This window comes from Alosa sapidissima, chromosome 21, assembly GCF_018492685.1.
Source record: "Alosa sapidissima isolate fAloSap1 chromosome 21, fAloSap1.pri, whole genome shotgun sequence".
NCBI classification, from domain to species: domain Eukaryota; kingdom Metazoa; phylum Chordata; class Actinopteri; order Clupeiformes; family Clupeidae; genus Alosa; species Alosa sapidissima.
The window spans coordinates 4,492,850-4,500,349 of record NC_055977.1 but is presented as its reverse complement, the minus strand read 5'-3'; the positions used below and the strand labels follow the sequence as shown (position 1 = coordinate 4,500,349).

The 7,500-nt window shown below is 44.6% G+C and overlaps 1 long non-coding RNA gene across 1 annotated transcript in view; it reads right to left on the bottom strand.

Moving 5' to 3' along the window:
• Window positions 1–305: 305 nt before the first annotated feature.
• LOC121696291 overlaps window positions 306–7,500 on the bottom strand; it is a 23,167-nt gene continuing 15,972 nt past the window's right edge. The window contains exon 4 of the long non-coding RNA XR_006026281.1: window positions 306–316. This is a non-coding gene — a long non-coding RNA (uncharacterized LOC121696291). The remainder of the gene's footprint in view (window positions 317–7,500) is intronic.

Here is a 7,500-nt window from a genome sequence, read left to right as displayed (position 1 = left end):
CTCTAGACTGTGCACACTATGTTGTAAGGCCTCTGATATGCATGACCATAAACTTGAATGGTTCCTAATAAAAACACTGTTTTTCCATTGGCATGGTCTTACTGTATGGGCGTCTGCACGTATGCAGGGCTGTGATCAGGCTGTGTAACATCCCAGTGATGTATATAAGTATATAAGTATATATAGGATGTGGAATGCTCTCAGCATACTGTAAGATGCGACCAACTATGTGCATCCCTCTACAGGGAACCGGATGGTCAAGGGCATGTGGAGGGAGAACGTTCCTTGAAGGAGAGAACGTTCTCCAATAGAACACCTGCCCTCAAACAGAGAGCCATGCTGAGAGGAACAAACAACAACACAGACATGCTCTGTAAACATGCTGTTTATTGCCTTAGACTGTTATGAATGAATGTATTGCCTTGGACCGTTATGAACTTGAATTTCCCCTTGGGGATCAATTATCTATCTATATATCAAGTATCTATCTATCTATCTATCTATCTATCTAGCCCTCTCAGAGGCATCCTTATAGGTGTTGCATAGCAACTATGAATTTATATAGAGTTTACGTGATGTAATTGTTTGTAATTTGTTTGCGTGTTTGTTGTTTGGCATGCCCAATGCTCAACCCTCTGCACTTGTTGTACAAGCCCTCCGTAACACACACGCACACACACAAACACACACGCGAGAGAGAGAGAGAGAGAGAGAGAGAGAGAGAGAGAGAGAGAGAGAGAGAGAGAGAGAGAGAGAGAGAGAGAGAGGAGATGCTCTTACAATGCTGAGAGACTAAGGCAATTGAACGCTAAGTACTGAGTATGTTTCATAAATGCTCATTTAGCCCTGTGATGCAGCCTGTTAAGGTAAGAGGATGTCATGTTGCATCTGGATCCAAAGGCCCCGCTGGGGGCAGCGAAGACAGGAGTAACCCACTCACCAGCCCACCACTGGGGCTTCCCCAAGCTCAGCTCAGCCCCCGACATCCAGAGCTGCTCTGGATGAAATATTTAATCCTGCTCTCTCCTGCAATGCAAATGACATTTTTTAAATCTTATTTCATCTGTCCGGGGGAATTTGGGCATTGTATTAGCCTTGTACTTTATTCCATTTGTGAAGCGACAGACGAGTGGCCTTGTTGAAAGGACAAGGGAGATTCTTGAGATTGTAAGAATGGCGTTGGAGGAACAACAGAGGCAGGCAGGCAGGCAGGCAGACAGACACACACACACACACACACACACACACACACACACACACACACACAATGGCGTTGGAGGAGCAGAGTAATCCATCTGTTCACATGGACCCAGACAGCGTCAGCCTGTGGAGCTGATCTGGGGTTAGTAAGGGTCCTTTGAGCTTCTGATGTTAACTAACAAATATTTATTTTGATTTCCCAAAAGAGATTTGGAATCAAATGCTCAGTGCCTCCATGACCGTGTTGTCTGCTGGAATATATTCATAGCACTCATTTCTGCTTTAGTCCACCTTTGGTGCAAATACTTAAAAAAAAAACATTTATCTCAAATTAAAAAAACAAAACAAGATGTATTAATAATAAATGACTGTCACCTTGGGGAAGTTCTGTTACTGGAACTCTGATGAACTTTCTCTCTCTCTCTCTCTCTCTTTCTCTCTCTCTCTCTCTCTCTCTCTCTCTCTCTCTCTCTCTCTCTCTCTCTCTCTCCTGCCCATACAATAGCTGTCAGTCAGTGTGAGAGGTGGATGGCAGAGTTGGGACAGCTGGGTAATAATCTCATCCAAAGGCCCCTCTCTGGAGATTCTCTCTCCCCCTCTCCCTCTCCTCTCCTCTCCGCTGAGCAGAGCCAGGATGCCCTGGAGGGAGGTGCAGAGAGAGGGGGAGGTGGGAAGGGGAGGGAGGTGCACAGAGAGGGGGAGGTGGGAAGGGGAGGGAGGTGCACAGAGAGGGGGAGGTGGGAAGGGGAGGGAGGTGCACAGAGAGGGGGAGGTGGGAAGGGGAGGGAGGTGCACAGAGAGGGGGAGGTGGGAAGGTAGGTGGGGAGGCACGGATGGAGAGGAGGGAGGTGATTGGAGAGCGATATCTGATCCTGGGAGAACAGGAAGTGTTTGATTTAATAACTCCAGAGTTGGAGACAGGGCTGGGGCTGTATTCAACAGCCCAGGGCCATCAAGGGCTACAGAGATACGGCACGCCATCAAAGAGATTTTATCACACACACACACACACACACACATACCTCTTCATCTGGACACCCGATCATCTCTCCTTCTCTCTGGCACATGCACACACGCACACACACACACACACACACACACACACACACACACTCACTCACTCACTCACTCACTCACTCACACACTTTGTGTACAGGCTGCTGTGTCTTTACATGTACTGTACATGGACATATCATCAAGCTGATTATCTGGAGTTTTAATGGTGTGTGTTTCAAAGAACTTTGACGTTACATGAAAATCTTGACCCTGAGCTCATCAGTTGGTCTCCATTAGCAACCATGTGATGACCAAGCCTCATGCCCTGTGTTGGCCTCTCTGTTTCGCTATTTATTTCTCACTATATCTCCTTTTCTAGCCTCTCTCTCTCCTTCTCTGCCTCTCTCTCTCTTTCTCTCCTTCTCTGCCTCTCTCCCTCTATCTCTCCCTTTCTCCTTCTCTGCCTCTCTCTCTCTTTGCCACCTCTCTGTCTCTCTTTTTCTCTCCTTCTCTGCCTCTCTCTTTCTCTCCTTCTCTCCCTCTCTCTCTCTCTCTCTACTCACCCCCTCTCTCTGTCTCCATGGGCTCCCCTGACCTCTGAGCTGAAGCGTGCCCTTCCGTGGGGAGAGAGGAGCGGAGGCAGTGGCGGTCCTGCTGCGGTCAGAGATGTCATCATCTCCACACACACACAGACACACACACACACACACACACACACATCATAGCTGGGGAGAGGACGGGAAGCCATCAGGAAACAGAGATGGATGATGAGGGGATGCAGAGAGATGGAGGGATGGAGAGAGTGTGGAAGGAGAGATGGAAAGAGGGAGTGATGGAGGGATTGTGGAGAGAGAGAGATGGTGAGGGAGGGAGAGGAGTGTGTGTGTGGAATGAGAAGAAAGGATAGAACAAATGTTGAGAGGATGCAACAGAGAGATATGGTGATAAGGAGTGGAGGGAGGAGAGAGGGAAGATGCAACAGAGGAATGGAGAGAACACAAGGAGAGCAAGAGGGAGGAACGAGAAAGAGGCAGAAAAGGAGGAATTAAGAGAAGTATCAAAAGAGAGAGGGAGGGAAAGATAGAGGGATAGAGAGAGATGGATAGGAGAATGGATGTAACGAGGGATAATGAAAAGATGTGATGGCTGGCCATGGCTGGAGGCTACCTCAACCAAACTAATGTTGCATGCCCACCACCCGTCTGCTGCCCGATGCCCGATGCCTGCTGCCCGATGCCTGCCCGCTCGCCGGTCCAACTGGTCGGCTCCAGAGGGCCATGGGCCAGCTGGTGTTTGGGCGGCGCCTTTGAAGCATGGGCCATGCAGGGAGACACACCATTAACCTCATCAGGGCCTCGGACTGGACAGGGACACCGGGGGGGGACAGACAGGCAGGCAGGCAGGCAGACAGGCAGGCAGACAGAGAGGCAGACAGGCAGGCAGACAGATAGACAGGCAGACAGGCAGGCAGATAGACAGACAGGCAGGCAGGCAGACAGACAGACAGGCAGGCAGGGATAAGGCTGGGACTAGGGGGAGAGGAGAGATACAGAGCTGCACTCTGAAAACCTTAACCAGAATTAAGACATGGTGTTGCTCTGAACTGAGTAAAGAACTGAGTAAGTACACGCTTATTACACTTATTGCACGTTGTCATAACTCAGCTCATTCAAAGCAATAAAACGTGTCACACTGTAGTAGCACTTAAGAGAAAACTGTCTGGAGATTATAAATTGATACTTAAGAGAAAACTGTCTGGAGATTATAAGTTGATACTTAAGTGACAAGTTTTTTTTCCTAAGCTCCCCAAAAATATTTGTTGTGATTTCGGAAAAAAAGAAGCCTGATTTTGACTCCTCAAGTCTTGGAAACTTTTGGAATCATAAGGTGCTTATAATCTTTGCGCTTATAGCAAACTTGTGGACTAGGAACACAGAAGGAGGTAGGATTCGCCCTAGTTTATCGAGAGACAAATGTCAATGTGAATAGAAGAAACCTTTAATGAAAAGTTTAACATTTTAAACATTTTTGTTAGGTATTGCGATTGGGGACACAGTCCATCCTCACGTGCTTGGTGGAAGTAAGACATTGGTAGTGGGAAACAAACTATTTTCAAGCCACCCCTGGTGGTTGAGTAGAAAAGTGCAGGTTTGTCAATGAAAAGGTGTAGATGATTATGATAGATGTAACTATATTAACATTTACACACATTCACTGAGGGGTGTATTGTGCGTAACCTGCAATTAACCCTGTTATTAATACAACATGAATCTACTTCAGTTATGAGCATGGAATCACTGCAAAAATAATCAATCTCTCTCTCTCTCTCTCTCAGGAGTCAAGCTCAGGAGTCAGGCTTGTTTGGGGATGTTCTGTTTATTGAACATGAGAAACTCAATGAAAACAAACTAAATGATTCAAAAAGCTGAACAGATTTTGTAAAATTCCTGTATTTCTTCAGAGTCCAGATGCCAGGCTAACCTGTATGCTCACCAGTGTTGCCACAGTTACCTTGAAAAAGTAATCTGATTACTGATTACTCCTTTAAAAAGTAACTTAGTTACTTTATTAGCTACTTTCAGCAGCTGCCAACAACACCCCCACCGCCTCAACATAAAAACGATAACCGGTTTTGTCAATACTCACTATACTGGAAGTGCATTTTAACAGTAATGTCAACAATGTATAGCAGACATCCCAACCTAACTTACTATAGATATCCCTAACCTAACCTATAATGTCTAGTCAGTACGCCAAATAAGGAAGGCCTATTGATAGAAATTGTGATAGTAAAATATGTAGATTTTGGTAGTTTGGCCTTTTCGAGGCGTGAAGCTGCGTGAAGCTTTAGTACCACTTTCAGCCACTGTGCGTCGCTCTGCCACTGTACATCGCTCTGCCTGCCGCCCCTTCTGAAAAAGCAGGAGACTTGCGAGAGTAATCCCAGCCTACGAATTCAATAACAAAATAAATCATGCATAATTAATCATTACCTCGATTTAGGCTACTTGGGTATGTCTTAAGGCTTGACTACACGGTGGTAACGAAAATCGAAATCGAAATTTGCTGTCTACATTATTGTCAGTGTTGGGGGTAACGCAGCTACGCAAATCAAAACAGTGGTGTGATAATTGAGCCAGTAGAGATATAACTGTTCAGAATTAATCTGTAGCCTTGGGTAGGCTTCTGCAGAAAACAATGTTGTTGCCGATTTAATACTATCTGGCGACGTTTTTAACAGGCTACGCAATAGAGGCTTAGACAACTATGACCCACGTCTTGGTTTCGTAAATTAATTTGCCCTACTTTGACTGCAATGTAGTCAATTGACTGCTTGACATGTCATTTTTATTTTTCTGTACAATAAACAAATACATCTGCTTTATGCCGCAGAATTACATTCATATTTGGCTTCTGCAGACGCGCAAAAAAACACTGCCAGGCCATCCTTAAAAATATTTTCGTTTGCCGTAACCCGACTGACCCTGTCAATTTAGAACCGACCCAAATAATGATTTTGCAGGGTTCCATTGAATACAATAGAACGATGAGCAGAAAAAAAATGAGCCCAACCAACTTATGTGTTCCGTCAGTTGGTTCGACTGCACAATTATCACAATAGCACAAGTAGAATAGACAAGGGATGGGAAGGATGGCCGTAAGCTTTAATTTCCCCAGCACCTCTCAAGCCAATAGGCCTACACGGTTCCATGAATGATCAAAGCTATAATCTGTTTCAAATCTTAATGATTTTATGAGTTCTCCCTGCTTACTGAAAGTCGCTGTGTGAACCTGCGTGACGTGAATGCGAAATAGAATGCGAAATATTAAAATAATCGCATCGGACTTGGTGTGTACACTTTGAGTGCGAAAATTTCGCACACGAATTTTTCGCATTTTCGCACTGTTATTTCGTATCGTATCTGGTGTGTAGGCCTACGGGCCTTAAGAGTGAGTGAGTCTTCGTTGCTATGGATGACGTTATTACTCATGCACGAGCTTGACTGAAGTGACCACCTTGATTGGCTGATGATTGTAACGCGGGAATGATTCCAAACACCTCCCTTACGATGAGTGGCAGGTGACAGGTCTGAGAATGCTGCGCTATAAGCACAGAAGATGATGAATATGAATAAAAAGGCCTAAATGAATCAAGAGTAAGGCAAAACAAATAGCCTGTAGCCTAATGAAACATACGGATTGATGTAGTATCTTTGTAACATTATTAAATTAATCTGTTAGGCCTACTATGCCTATGCCTACGTTTGCAAAAAAGAACATTTTAATTTGATTCACAATAATGTTACATTTAATTTACATGTTGACAATGAGTAGCCTAGTTTTGGTTGTTGTTGGTGGCGTTATTGCATGTTAGTTATGCCTGCAATGCAAAATTGCTTCCTCATGATTGGAAGCTCTGCATAGGATTTCAAAACAGGAGAAATGCCACAAAACCGGTTTGTGAATAGGTCTGTGAGTTAGGAGTCCTCTTGACTTCTATTAAGCTGTCACAGCTGGTGGGATGGTGTGATTTGTTGGGGGCAGGGCTGATGGCCCCCCTGCCCCCCAGTCAATGTGAATCGGGTGGTCAGTTAATAGGCTATGCCGAATAGTTTTCAACATTTTGAATATTAGTGTCGGGTGAATTAGGAAATGTTCTCAAAGTAGCCTTATGGCTGAAAGCTGCTTGGGATCCCCACTGTCAAGCAATATAACCATACAAACGCGTGTACTCATTGTTTCAAAAGGAGTAAATTCGGCTTTGTCAGAACTGAGCTGTGGACGACACGGCACGGCATGCCCAATTGAAAATAAATTAACGCAACGCAACACAGACCCCGCTTCTCTCGCGTCAGTCACTGACATGAACGAAACACACAAGACATCAAACCCTGAAAGTTAATATTTTGTCACTATAACATCTGTCCTTTGTCAAATGTGTTATGTTCCAAGTAGCCTAGTGCGTAATTCTGCTTCATAAAGTTGAACAAATACATTTGCTTATTTCACAGAAAAATATAAATAGCCAGTTAGGGTCTACAGTGCAGAGTTGGTAAGCTATAGGGAGGGAAAGTGAAAACCAGCGCCCCAAGTGGTTGCGTTCCTATCGAAGAGCAGCTCCACTGTTAAGTCCCATAGACCTATTTTTAAAAAAATATTGTGAAGCCAAATCAGCGATCTTATCCACCAAAAATATTTTTCAGTGTCTATACAGTAATAATCTTCTAACTGTGAAAATGTCAGACCATATTTTGCCTTATTTAAAAAAATCGAAATTGCTCCTTTTGTTTCATAAACGAACTA